General features: G+C 36.3%; 3 non-coding genes across 3 annotated transcripts; 1 reads left to right on the plus strand and 2 right to left on the minus strand.

The window, feature by feature from the left end:
- Positions 1-51: 51 nt before the first annotated feature.
- Positions 52-123, minus strand: Trnaq-cug (transfer RNA glutamine (anticodon CUG)). The gene has a single exon. It is a non-coding gene; the product is annotated as a tRNA-Gln (tRNA).
- A 960-nt stretch (positions 124-1,083) lies between these two features.
- Trnaq-uug (transfer RNA glutamine (anticodon UUG)) lies at positions 1,084-1,155 on the plus strand. The gene has a single exon. It is a non-coding gene; the product is annotated as a tRNA-Gln (tRNA).
- Positions 1,156-6,194: 5,039 nt separating this feature from the next.
- Positions 6,195-6,266, minus strand: Trnaq-uug (transfer RNA glutamine (anticodon UUG)). Its single transcript has one exon. It is a non-coding gene; the product is annotated as a tRNA-Gln (tRNA).
- Positions 6,267-15,360: the final 9,094 nt, after the last annotated feature.

A 15,360-nucleotide genomic window follows, 5' to 3' on the forward strand; every position in this document is an offset into this window, starting at 1 on the left:
AGATATTTAAATCGATTATAAATGCGAAAATTAATCACTTAACAAAAGAACAGGTTCCACCGAGATTTGAACTCGGATCGCTGGATTCAGAGTCCAGAGTGCTAACCATTACACCATGGAACCGGCTGACCGACGTGCGAAATAGAGGCATCTCTTTTGGCACGGCTGAAAATACTTTCACCCGTAGATGTTGGGTATAGGTAGGTACATAACATACATTAGCGTGACACACATTTATCGTGAATTTGGCACGTACTCAAGTTCAATCGTGCCTTATAATAGTTGTCTATTATAAGGCATTGTATGTTGTTATAATTAGAATATTTGTAATTCTCATTATTTATTTAACCTTTATTGCACAAAAAACCTTACAGTACAAAGGCGGACTTAATGCCATGAGGCATTCTCTAACAGTGAACCTTTAGGCAGCGCAGAGAGATTGTGGGCGGTGCTTTAACAACAACAACTACTTATATTAATTATAATAACATACCATACATACATATAAATATCACATACTTATATTACTAACTATATTATACTTATCCATAAATAAAGACAGAACATAATTCATAACATAATGTGTGTACCTACAAGCTTTAAATCTAGAGCTTGTACATATTTTATGATTTTTTCATTCCTCTCATCCTCTCATTATCCTCTCAGAACATCATAAACTAGACATTTTTTTTTTATTGATAAAAATGTTTACATGACATTACAGTTAAACCAATGCGTCACGAAACTTAGACTAAAAACAATAACAATACTTATAAAAACACCAATTAATTATTTTAACAACAATAATAGCACATTACATTAGCATAGACATAGACAAATTATATTGGAACAGTTGAGCACCTAGCATCCATAGACATATGTAGGTACGACTTAATAAGTATTAATTACTTGTTGATTAATACCAAAATTATTATTTCATACAGTAGATGCCTACACTACAAATAAACGATAAGTAGATTATAAACATAAAGGAAGTTCGAAGTTTATTTGTTCAAGTGTGTTTAGTATTGCATCCTTTCAGAGTTCTACAAGTTACTTTAAATTTTGGTGATTTTAACAAACGGTTTCATGGTGTAATGGTTAGCACTCTGGACTTTGAATCCAGCGATCCGAGTTCAAATCTCGGTGAAACCTGTAGTTTTAGTTTTATTGTATTCTTAATTAGCATCACGTGGTCAGTCACGTAGAAGGGAAGAGAAATAAATAGAGGAAGAGCGTCTACAACATGGCTCTACACGATGGGCCAACGTTGGCCACTCCAAGGGACGCATTTATCACTTGCTCCCTAGTGATATTGCTTTCTCATTCTACCGCATGGCTGCGTCCCTTGGAGTGGCCGGCGTTGGTCCATCGTGTAGAGGAGCCAATAGACATAGTAAAGTCATATGCAGGACCCAAGGCCCCGGCTTGCCTGCAAATGGCGCAGGATAAAAGTGTCGGGAAGAAAGTTGGCGTTGGTAATCGCCACCCTCAGCTATGAGGATACGACTGGAAAGAAGAAGAAGAAGCATCGCAAATATATTACTTCGAAAAAAATTTACTACCAGACCAGTAACTAGGTACAGTCGCCATCAGTTATATCGGAGCGGCCAAGGTGCTCACAAATATCTGAACACGCATCTATTGTCAAGGCGTTAGAGTGCGTGTTCAGATATTGTGAACACCTTGACCGCGCAGATATATCTGATGGCGACTCGACTGTACATACTATAATTTCAAAAAGTTACTTCTAGGAGCAACCAAAAGCAGGTTCCAGCAGTGGGGAGACACGCCTGACTTCGGTCGAACTCGGCTCCGCTCGGCTCAGCATTGCTCCGAGCATTTTTAGGGTTGGCACCACATGACTTCCTTTTCAGTGCACGACCACAGATAAGATAATCACTTGATTTTTGACAACCCTAAATAGCCGAAAGGGATGGTGCCATGTATTACAAAGAGATAGCATGATTCGACCCTGAACCGCTGTCAAACTTCGGGTTTGTAGGAAGTGTCCTTTCTGTAGGGTAGTACTATTAATTCTTCTTTGATTCCAGCGATTTGAACTCGGATTGCTGGATTCAGAGTCCAGCCAGAGTTCTTACCATTATAAATGCTTTGATTGATTGATTGATGGATTGATTATGTATGTACCTACATCATCACATTCATCACCAAGATACCCTCTACGTGTATACCGATAGCACCGCGTTTTCGGAACCATACTTAATAACCCTGGTGGAGAGTTTTAATCCGTAGGCAGCTGGAGCAATCCCAGCTGAGTCGGACATGCTGCCAAAACCTGGCTGGCAGTATTCAATGAATTCATAGCGACTGGTCGTACAAGGAAGAGTGGAGGGAACCAGATCGCGCGTCAGATCACCTATGCGCTGGACTGACCAAATAAAATCCGCAGTGGGAAACCGCGTATCTGACTGTGCACTGTGCCAGACAGTCTGCCAACAGGGAGAGATGGCGGGAGATCGTGCGAAGAGCTGCCTCTACTACCGATGCGGACGCCTCAACGTGACCACGACGGCTTTGTCAAGAGCGATACGACAGAGAAGAAGAAGAAATATTCAATGAATAATTGAATATTACCTTCACCACTGACAAAAAAGTCTCGTACATGATATTTTCAATGACAAAATGTGGCTATGTTAATGCCTCAATGAACATATGACATTTATAATGACACTTCCTTACTTAATTATATTCAAATCGGTGCAAAGTTAGCTTAGACGGCGCAGTATTTAGGCAAACTACCGCCATTATGGATTTGCCCCATTATTCCGTGATACAAAGATTATTCAATCCTCTGGCGGTCGCACTATTAGCATTTAAACGACACACCCCTATTAACTGATTAGTTAATTAAAAACACTAACTCTTTCGCTACCGGCCCATGGGACGACGAAATCTAAGGGCCGGTGGTTTAATTTAAACTGAAGTTAACTTTTATATTTTGGTCTCATTAGTGCATACAGCTCATAAAAATTGTACTCAGCGAGCAGATATTTTAAAGCAATATATTTAGTATTTATTTCGTTAGATTCTAGCTACACGTAGACTATTCTAAGTACAATTATCAGTAACAATAGTATAAATAGCTAAACAGGCGGGATGTCGAATATGGCAGATCATTTTGAACTCCTCGCCCGCTTGACTAAGACATGCTTCATTTAAAACCTGACTATAAATCTAAAGAAACACCTAAGTTAAGAAATCTATAGGTTTACATCTCACAACTTTCATCTTATAAAATAAAGCATAAGTAGTTGGAAAGAGAAGAGTCGTGGAATGTATTGGGCCCCATACATTCCACGACTCTTCTCTTTCCAAACAGACTATATCTCTATTTACCCTTAAACAACCAACCAACATATATATTCTCAAGCAATTAAAAACAGGAAAAGACTCACCGGACTCACGAGACCGATGGAGACTATAGTTGACGAAATCAAACAGAGTCACGATCCTCAGCAATGAGGGACCCTTAAACCTACTCGAATAAACCATGAGGCCGATTTTTGAATTTCTATCGCTCGATTTCGTCACTCGAAAGTCGGTGGAAAACGGCGAAATGCAAATTTTTGAAATACGAGCGATCGAAATTTGGAATCTAGTGGTATTAACCACTCGATCTCAATTCTATTAGTAGAATTTAAACGCCTACTACTATTACTACTACTATTTAAACGTCTAGTACTGGAGATATTATTTAACGAAATACATGAAATCGAGTGGTCGAAATTCAAAAATCGGGCCCCATATCATCAACTATTAACGGTTCCACCGGCCTCAACCCTTCACTGCCCAACCCCCACATATATCTTTACCTAAACATTACCTGTGAATTATTATTTCTGATTAATAAATTGCGTCCCTTGCGTCACCGCTGGCGATACCATCAATTATGGAATTTGATGTTTTTTCATTAAACCCTATAGAGCTCTGGGGAAAGGCGGGGCTAGTAGGTTAGTTGGGTATTTTATTAGGGTTACGATCACGAGTACCTATGTTGGGTTTGGGTATTTTATAAAATATGATAACGACATACAAAAAATACGGTCAAATTTATACCTTTTGAAGTTGGTTTAGACTAAAACCGTTTAGTCAAAGTCGATGTCAAATATATCTACTTTATTCATGTAGGCCTAGCAACAAGCACTTATGAATGGTAAATTACATATATATTATCTTAAGCTAATTATCAGAGCAATTTATTGATGTTAATATTATTTCATAGTAATATTGGAAAAAGTTCACAAAAAGCTCAAAACATAAAAAGTCAAGAACAGCGCTGGCTTTGCCAGCAACATGCTGAGTTGTGACCCTTTTATGGCATTTTTCACTAAATGTTATACATTGTATATTTGTCAACATGTTTTTGTCATCTGTGTTTGTTTGTCATAAATACCTAAATGTTTTTCTATTGTATTTCTATTCAATCATAACAAATATAGTAAAAATATTGTAATAAAACAAGAGATAGTTTCATTATAGTTTAAAGAATGAGTATAATCATAATTATAGGTATATCGTAGTATAACCTTGGGCACCCCATGACAACGAAAAACATAATTAAATATACCTAGGTATATACCTTGAGCTTTAGATGGTTCTAGTGATAAATACTAATGGCAAATTAATTTATGCCGATTTAAACATGTAAAGGTAAAACAACATTTTGTTGATTTTAAATTAAATGGTTGCACTTCGGGGAGTGTGCCCAAGAGTTACACCAGCTTATTCCACCGTCCCCATTCTACCATCGGACTTTTAGACGCACGGCCAGTTTCCATCCTTACATGGTAGATATTCCACCAATTCGCACGAAGCGCTTTGCTTCTACTTTCCTTATGCGCACTGCCAAGGAATGGAATTCCTTGCCGGCGTCTATATTTCCGTGTTCTTATAACCCAGCAACCTTCAAATCAAGAGTGAACAGGCACCTTCTGGGCGAGCTCGCTCCATCGTAGGCCACGTCTACGCCTCGGCTAGTCTGTGGCCATGAGTAAGCCCATTCATAATAATAAAAAAAAAAAAAATCAAATATGCAATGTGTTTAACTCAGGCGATTGGTAATTTATTTCTGGTCAGCTACGGTCTGGGACCTATTGAATAGGTAATAAAATTCAAGTTAATTATTAATAGTGATTTTTCACACAAAATCACAGCCATCTTTAAAAATAAATACCCTTCCACTTTACTCCATACCTTTGGCCTATGCTCGTGTAGATAGCGACACTTTAAGACAGCGGACGGCAACCTTTTAGCAGCCAAGGGCCACATACTCGTAGCAGTCAACGAAGTGGTCGCGGGCCGCACTTTGTTAATATTTATGACTTTATCAGACATTGTCATTTGTCAATATTACATACAAAATAGCCAGAGAGGCTCGCGGGCCGCAAGTGAGAGGTTCGCAGGCCGCATGCGGCCCGCGGGCCGCTGGTTGCCGACCGCTGCTTTAAGATATTGATCAAATTTAACTCATATCAGTAAAAGAACAAGGATCAAAATCAAATTTATTCAAGTGTCGAAAGATGCCAGTAAATTTACTGTGGCTACAAAATTTACTTTGACAATCCACTTCTATACTAAATTCTCTTTGGTAATACCTACAGTTCCCTTATAAAAAATATGAATCAGAGAATTCTTTTAAATGTCCATGTCAAAAATATTAGGGGAGACAGAGCTTTACTCGGAAAACATATAACAACTCAAAAATGCGCATTTTTCCAGAGACCTAGCTAGATCGATTTTTCGCCCCCGAAAACCCAAATTTAGCAAATTTCATCGAAATCGTTAGAGCCGTTTCCGAGATCACCGAAATAAAAGAATTGCTCGTTTAAAGGTATAAGATACAATCAACTGAATTTATGAAGTGGAGATAGTGACCTACAAATGTATTTTTTTTAATAAATATTTTAAGAATGTTTAAGAATCAATAAAAGAATAAAAAAACCATCACATGGTTTAATTTAAATTAAACATGCCATTTGATGGTTAAAAACAATAAAAATATAAAAATAGGTATACTATTTCTAATCAAATAATAAAAGCATGTAGAATAAAGACAAATTTTAATCGTCAATTTCGTGCTTTAACCCAAACTGTCACAATTCTTATACAACCACACAACAAAATAATCAATTATTGATTAAAAAGAAGAAAAAAAAAGAAAAAGTACTTCAAGGTTCCACCGAGATTTGAACTCGGATCGCTGGATTCAAAGTCCAGAGTGCTAACCATTACACCATGGAACCGGTGAGTGGGCCGCCGAATTTACCGACTAGCTGCCGCGCGCTCTACGACACGCCTAGAATGTGACGTCATGTTCTATTTACTCAATTCGATAGAGTTCAGGACTTTGTGATTGATTTAGATCGAATCTAGATCGAATCAACCATTTAAAACGATATATACGTATTTAGAACTATAATGGAATAAAGGTCATAGTAATAAATAATTCATTGTTTTGTAATAATATAAAAAGACTAGGCAGAGATTATAAATATCTCTACTGTCTGTACCGTTACTTTTTGCACTATAAAAAAACAGTTTAGCCATCTGCACTTACGCAACTGTGGCGTCTCTCAGGGGACTTCCCATGGCAACGCGCGAAGGTTGACCTCAAACTAACCGTCTCACAGGTCAATTCGAACGTACACTGACATCAAATGATATTTGAATCAAGTTATATTAGTTATATAGGTACTTACGTACTTACGCCTCTTTCTATTGGTTGTACGGGCGACAAAGTACATCTAAGTAGCGGCTATAGGACGCATAAGTAAATATGTATTGAAGTGAAAACTTCTTTAGCGGCGCTGTGCACTTTTTGTGATGGGAAAAAAAATTTAAACTCGCGAGAGCGTAAGACGTAAGACGCTTCGTAAGACCTGATCGAAAAACTGTTACAATATCATTGTGTTTTCACTTCTGCCGGCACTCCCGGAGTTTTTTGTTAGTAGTTGCTTATTCATGATATCACTATAACCTAGCTAATTTATGATATCAATTACCTACCGTAGCAACAAAACAACGTTATCTACGTATTCATAGATAATGGGACTGTTTTGGCAATAGGCATATTGTGTTTTATCTAACCCGTGACCATTCCATCGTCAATTTTGTACAGTCGCTACCACATGTGCGGAATAAATAATTCTTAATTTATATCATAAGCGAACTCACAAATAAAGTAGATGGTAGAAAATAGGTTTTCACTATCGTCTACTTTGAAACACAATCATTCCTATTGTATTGTAGGTATAGTTTTCAGTGTTCCGTACAAAACATTGTTCACGGAAAACTTGTTTTTATTAGAATCCCTTTTCATTTTCAATTCTAGCACCATACAACAGTTTAAAAGTTAGATTTGCCCTGCCCTATTTATTTTAACCGTATGGTCTATATTACGATTTTTGGGGCAACATTAAAAGTTTTATCGAAAGAGTTACTTAAGTACCTACCTACCTAATTCTTAAGAGTTGTTTGTTTGTTATAAAATGAGCGTGTGCGCAATTACAAGGCACCATGTTTCTAGAATACGTATCTAAAATAACTTTTCCATAATCAACCTAATAGGACTAGGTAGGTATATGCGGGGGTTCCTGCCAGAGATGTCATAGAAACATAATGATAATGCACATCATTATAATGATAATCATAGCAAAATGTAGCGCTTAGAGCAATGATCGTCTTCCGCTTTTAAAATGGTTGTACAATACATTATCATTTGAAAAATGTATGTCTTCTATTGTTTAAAAAAAAACTAATTATAGGTATCTTTACGAAATTGGTGTAAAACTAATTATAACTTTATGCAAACAGCAAATGACCACTTAATTTATTTGTTTAGGTACCTAAACTATTGTTTTATTTTGAATGTCGTTTTCCTAGCAGGCTGAATGGAATAACAGATGCATAAACAAGAGTTTTATGGATACCAAATCCTTAGTTTAGGAGTTTACTTAAAAAATATTTCCTCTTCTGCCAATTATAAATATTAAATATAAGAGAAAGCTTTGTTATAGGTCTATTCATTTACAAAAAACTCTATATAGGAACCTATTTTTTGATTTCCTAAAATGTCGATGAAACATTTTTGTACGCGATTGTATCAATCCGCAGGCAATTTTTGTAGTACGCTCCAAATTCAGGGCTCGTCCTCCAAGTGGTTTTCACCCATTTACCTAATGGCCACTCTTTGACTGTAGGGTGACCACACAATCAAGTTTTAAGAGACATTTTATGAAAAAAACAATAGAGACAGTTTTACAGACTCTTCTTTGATAATAAAATAATTAAAGCATTAGGCGATTAAAAAATATACAAAAAAAGTTTTTAGTAAGTATATTAAAATTAGATATGCATGTTTGTCTGCTATTTTGTAGGTGAGTAGGCAAGTATATGACATTATGTTAGAACCTATAGGGAAGTCCCTTTTTCACTTCTCATATGCATAAAAATATTGACTTTTTTTTGTAAATATGAATACAAGATAAGGTGAAGTGAATTACACTCCACTTGTTAGCTAAGTAAACTTTGAAATGGAATTTATAACTTTTTTAGTTTATTTGACTTTATTGTTCTAAAACATAATATTATCCATACTAATATTATAAAGGCGAAAGTGTGTCTATTTGTAAGTCTCTCTGTGTTACCTCTTCACGCTTAAGCCGCTGAACCGATTTAGTTGAAATTTCATATAGAGATAGTCTAAGTCCCGGGGAAGGACAAGAGTGCAAAGGGGGGTGGAATTGAAAGAGTTAATGTATTGCCTAATAATTGAAGTAAGCAATGCGCGAATTGAATGACTGCTATTAGCATTATCCAGGCGCTATACCTACTTTAATAGCTGCTGTCACTAATTCCATGCAGACGAGACGAAGTCGCGGGCAAAAGCTAGTATTTCTATATTAAACCGCTTAACTGTCTCGTTAAGTAGTGTGTACCTACATACTTTTATATACTTCAGCAAATAAATGTTAAATAAATACGTAAGCCAACATTTACTATTGATATAATTACCTACTGTGACTGAGACCACCTTATCTAATCATCTACGCCTGTTTGCACTATTATTCACCAGTATTTTGGCCGTTAACAGGAAACGACTGACTCAACACCTTTCTTACCTTATAAGGGCATGAAATTCTTCAAAATTATCAATCTTACGTCAAAGAGTTATCATCAAGTTCTTGTGAAGTAATGTTCTAATTTTCAAATCCAAGTCCGGAATAGAAAGTTTAAATTTAGAATGGGGTTAAACTAGTCAAAGTATCAGTTACATGAAAGTTAGGATGCTAATCGTATTAGTGTTTACATTTTCTATGGGGTTGCGACTACAGATTAGTAAAACTAAACTAAAACCATTACGGCAGCTATTTTTGACCTGAGTTTGGCATCAAACTACTACTACTAACTAGATAGAGTTTAATATACCCCCGTATAGTACATATTCAAATAAATAATAATAATATATAATAGTAATAATATATGCGTCCCATGACACGGGTAAGGGCAGCATCCGCTCGGTGTACCCCTTACATTTCATTAAAGTAAGGGGTACACCACTACAGCTCATATTCAATAAATGTTTAAAAGAAGGAATTTTCCCCCAGAGATGGAAAGTGGCAAACGTGACCCCTATCCACAAATCCGGCCCGAAAGACAATATTCATAATTATCGCCCTATGCCCTATATCAATCTTGTCGTGTATCCCTAAAGTATTTGAAAAATTAGTTCACTCCCGGGTTTATGAGTCTGTTAAAAATTCGATACTGGTCGAACAGCATGGTTTTGTTACAGGTAAATCTACATCTACTAATCTCATTATTTTTACTGATTACCTCTTTCGATCTTTAGATGAGACACAGCAAGTTGACACAATATATACAGACTTCCAGAAAGCTTTTGATAAAGTGGATCATTTGATGCTTTTGAACAAGCTATCCTACAACGGCATAAAAGGGAATCTTCTTAGGTGGTTTGCCTCATATTTACAGAATCGCACCCAATTTGTTGTAGTGAATGGGTTCACATCGTCACCTACAGCCGTAACGTCTGGTGTGCCCCAGGGGTCAATTTTAGGGCCCCTGCTATTTGTTGTATTTATTAATGACATTTCGTCCTGCTTTGAACACAGTCACATCCTATTATATGCTGACGATCTCAAAATCTATAAAAGGGTGCAATGTCATGAAGACACCACCTTACTACAAGATGACTTAAATAAGCTTTATGACTATTGCAAAAAAAATAAATTATTTCTAGCGTTCAACAAATGTAAACATATGATATTTACAAAAAAGAAAAATATAATTCATAACTCATATCATATAAATCAACACCGTCTGGAAACTATTGAAAGCACTCGTGATTTAGGTATGCACTTAGACTCGAAATTGACCCTTGATGTACACGTAGATAGCATTGTAAAAAAAGCGTACCAGATGCTCGGCTTCATTATACGTACATCTAAACCATTCAAAAAACAGGACACTCTCATTCTACTGTATCAATCACTTGTAAGATCGTATCTAGAGTATGCTTCAGTAGCGTGGAACCCATACTATCAAATTTACATTGATAAAATAGAGATGGTGCAGAAGAAGTTCTTACGTTTCCTAAATTTTAAAATGAAGAGTCCACGTTGTTCATACGCTGATCTTTTGATCAAGTATAACATTCTGTCTCTGGAGGACCGACGAGCCGTTGCTGACGCAGTGATGCTGCGCAACATCTGCGTAGCCGATGTAGACTGCCCGCAGCTCCTCGCGGCCCTACAGTTCCGCACTCCGCAGAAGTTGACCAGGTCCAAACATTTATTTAGTTTCCCGATTACGCGTTCCAACGCAGGCAAACGGGCTCCCATACACAGAATTTGCGACCACCACAACAAGCTACTCTCTAATGTAGATTTATTCTCATGCTCCCGCGCCTCATTCAAGGCTGCTGTCACAAAATTGTACAAAAAAAAAACACAGTAAGTACACAGTAAGATAGATATTTTATGGATCGTAACTTTCATAATATACATTATTATGTTTAACTGTAAATTAAAGTCGTTTTAGTAGTTGTAGTTAAAATAGTTAAGTGTCTGCATGTTACTAGGTTTACATTTTAATACCACTTATGTTCTCGGTGAGATATGTTTAAGGAAACAGCATAATCTGTATTGTACTAGTTACGTATATTCTATCCATATTGTTCTTCACTTGCATGCTTCTGTTCTATCTCCTTGTAATAAAATAAAATAAAAATAAATAAAAGTGTCAAAAGGGCCTCTACGTGTTGGCTTCGGCTCCGCGCACGCCTCCCAAAGGTCCGGAACACCATTGTTCCGTGATGGGAAAGACATATATAATAGACTACAAATATATGATGTAGCTAGTTTTAGCTACCATGATTGCTGTTATACCTATGTATATACGCCAGCTGAAGAAATATTGAAAGGTGGGCCAGACATATTTCCGAATTATTTTCTAAAATAATTTTGATCGTAATATATCCTACGTTTTAAACACGTTGGTTTAAAAATGGCGTACATATTAAAAACAATCGGGTCAAAATTAAAGTATGATTCAAACCGGTAATGTGTAGACGTAGAAGATATTATTTTCCAATATGAATCTATTGCTATTAGAACGAATTGCGGATATAAGCCGGACGTGCATCGTCATAACAAGGACGGGCCGGGGAAATCCGGACGGAGCGAACTCAAATAACTACTCACATGTCCTTATTTCCTTTGGCCTTTATTATATAAAACATGTTACAGGCAAACAGCATTTGTCAATAGGGGGTTTTACTGCAATGTTCTGCCGCTAGAGTGCAGCACGAAGCTAGCTAGTAAACCATAGAGTAACTTATACATACTGTGTCTTAAACTGTTTTTTGACAAGTTTTCACAGACAACAAAATATGACATTGATGCATCAAGGCGGTTTGTTAACAAGGGCCTCCCGGTAAACGAAATTTAGTTATCTGCCTCTGTATCGCTCGAATATGCAAGAGTGATAGAGAGGCTAGATAACGAAATTTCGATTTTCTTGTTTTGCGGTAGACCCCCATTGTGATGGATAGTGATAGTGGCGCCCACTACGCAGAGTTTTGCATAATATTCCCTATTACCATCAGCTGATTGCTGATTTCAACCGATACAAGCGACACGAGTATATTTTTTTCGAAAAAAAACTTACCTATATTTTATAAATGCTGTGCTCTTCATTGCAGATATTTACATAATAGCACGTGCTTGATAGTTTTATTTACAAATATCATTTACCTTGGCACGTTTATAATGTTCATATGCTCTAGTTTCGCTGAAGTCTTCACGGTGCATTAACAGGAAAATTCACACATTATTGTTTTAAAGCTTCCTGTAAATGAACTTGGCACGAAATCGGGACATTACTCGTTACTTCCCAGTCCCACGTCCATATCCATAACACATTAAGTGTATACTCTGATCATTTGATTATGTACTCATTGATAGAAGCCATAGTGTTGATTTTTGTTTGTGTTAAATTCTTGGATGTCGTCAAGGATGTACGCAATCGGGAATTAAAATTCTCGGAACTTATCTATGTAAATTGGGTTGTTCCCGTTTTTTACAGAGACAATACACAGAAACGGTAGTTAGTGAAGATTATGTATTTTCAAGAATTACTGCAAAAATACAAAAATGATAATAGACTTTCAGATGATCCTAATATTATTTAATTTCTTATTACAATTTAAGACATTTCAAAACATAACAGCAAAATAAAAACATAGAACACTAAATTAAGTATAATCAGTTCAGATTATCTATCTATTAAACTAAAAGTTTCAACCTACTTATACTTGATAGACTCAATCCAGTTATTTCTAATTATTACTCATGGTTAAACCTGTCAAAACAGGAGAATAATAAAATAGCATATTTGACCGTATCCGTCCCTTCGATTTATTTATATACACTAAGTAATACATTTTTAATATTTTTAATTTCTCATTTTTTTATATTTTAGATAATCATTTATTCCATTTATTTAAAATATGAAACCACAAAATACAAAAACAAATACATTTCAACACATTGATATAATATCTAAAATTCACCTTATAAAAGAAATTACAATTAAATAAAACTAAATTGACAGTATGAAAGTTCAATTATATTGCCCCAATTTGTTCAACCGGTCTGTAATTTTACTATAAAATTGTTACAAAAATAGGATAGGGTAGTAGTTTGGCCAGGACTCTCAGTTAAATGTCAAGAATCAAGAGAAAATTAGAGCATGTTGAAATAAACTGACATTTGATCATACGGGACTTATCCCCAAAAAAATCCAAATCGATGTCACCCTGCGCAATTATATGGTGAAGTTATGGTATGGTAATTACAGCAAATGTGTTAACTAGAGGCCAAACTACCGGCAGTCACGGAATGTCTTTATCCGTGTACACTCAGGGCTGTCACCGATTCTGATAAGCATCTAGTTGACCGAGCGTTAGTGTAGGTCTCCGCTTCAGCTTGGGCAAAAATGCTTTCGTGTGTCCGAATGTTCGCCTCCACAGGTCGCAATTCTGAATCGATTTTCGAGAAATTGAATGGGCTAATTCAGTAATTAAATAAATTTTGTCGATTCAGGCCGCGTAGCCAAGATGCCAATCGCTTACGCCCCGTAGCGATCGAAACGCAACTGTCACTTTCGCACTAATATGGAAGAATGATAGAGACATAAAGCTTTTCGTTGTCGAACACCTGCTTTTGCTGCTGGAAACTGTATGCTATAACGTTAAAAGTAACACAACAAAAGTTACACTCATAGGAGTCATTGTAATAGGTATTATAACTTATGACACTTTTTACTCGTAGGCCGCCTTTACACCTGTAAGTTTTACTTACGGAAGTCACTTACGTAAGCGACTTACGATATTTTTTCAAGTGTAAACAGTTATTGTAAGTGACTTATTGTAATTTCTCACAGCTTACGTAAATTGGAAAATTACAGGTCTAAACACGTTCGAGTTTGTTTACGGAAGCGACTCACAGCTTATCGAACTAAATTGATAAGTTGAGAAGAGTGACCATAAGTTTCTCAGCTGATGAAATAATAGCCGGTCGAAAATGAGTATCATTTTTTTTATGATTGGTGCAACTTTTTCCAAAAGATATTCAAAAGTCGTAGAATTCATTCTTATAAAATTGAAAAATTGGTCTCGGTCTTCCAGTCTTAACTCCTTCAAAAGATTTTCAAATGCACCTCACCTCATGCCATTCTTCTTTCTAGCCATGGTTTTATCCAGCATTTTCTTTTTTTTTGCTTTCGACTATTGGATAAAATTATGTATGCAGCAGCTGCTTGATCGTGGCGACTGTGAGAAGGCATTTTATTACTGATTTGGGAAGCATAATGTAAATGGGCGTGTAATATTTTTTGCAAGTTTAAACTTACACAACTTACGTAAGCATTATTTACGTAAGCATTTATTGCATTTACATGCAACCGTAAGTCAATTATGTAAATATTACGCAAGTAACTTACAGGTGTAAAGGCGGCCGTAGTGCAAGTAATCAATGTAATCATGAAGACTGAAAAAAGTGCGTCATATTATGTATTCATGAATGAAATATTTTGTCATAGTGAGTAAGTAATCTACTAATCTATTATCTATCTTTTGCCAGCCCTACGTAACATTGTCACCACTCCTTGATGATTAATAATTGATCTAATAGAGGCATGTGGGTTTTTGGGGCTACCGATAGGTACCCTGTATGATATACGATTAAGTAATACATATATAGGTACCCATCTTGTAGTTATAACGTTAATTCATATGGTGCTTAAACTAAATCATACTCATACATTGGTTTATATACAAACATATTTGTGACGTTCCACGGAAAAAGGTACCTTATGGCAGCTGGCGCTTACGTCGCAAAGCGCCGCAATAATATTGGAGCGGCGTTAATGATAGCGTAAGCTCCAACTGCCATAAGGTACCTTTTCCGTGGGACGTCACATTTAGGCAATTTAAGTGTTTAGGTAATTTAAGTGTAAAACACTTAAATTGCCTAAATGTGACGTCCCACCTACCTAAACCTATCTAAATTAGAATAGAACTAAAAGGTATAATGTAACAATAAGGATAAATTTAGTCCATCGCTTTCACCCAATAACCTCCGCTCGGTGTAGGTACCCGTTACATTTCATTCAAGTCTCAAAAGGGCCTCTACGTGTTGGCTTCGGTTCCGCGCGCGCCTCTCAAAGGTCGGGAACACCATTGTTCCGTGATGGGAAAGACATACAAAAGGATAAATTAAATAATAAAAGTAAAAATTGCTCTCATTATTTTATTTT

The sequence above is a fragment of the Cydia fagiglandana genome, chromosome 4, assembly GCF_963556715.1.
Source record: "Cydia fagiglandana chromosome 4, ilCydFagi1.1, whole genome shotgun sequence".
In the NCBI taxonomy this organism is placed as follows: domain Eukaryota; kingdom Metazoa; phylum Arthropoda; class Insecta; order Lepidoptera; family Tortricidae; genus Cydia; species Cydia fagiglandana.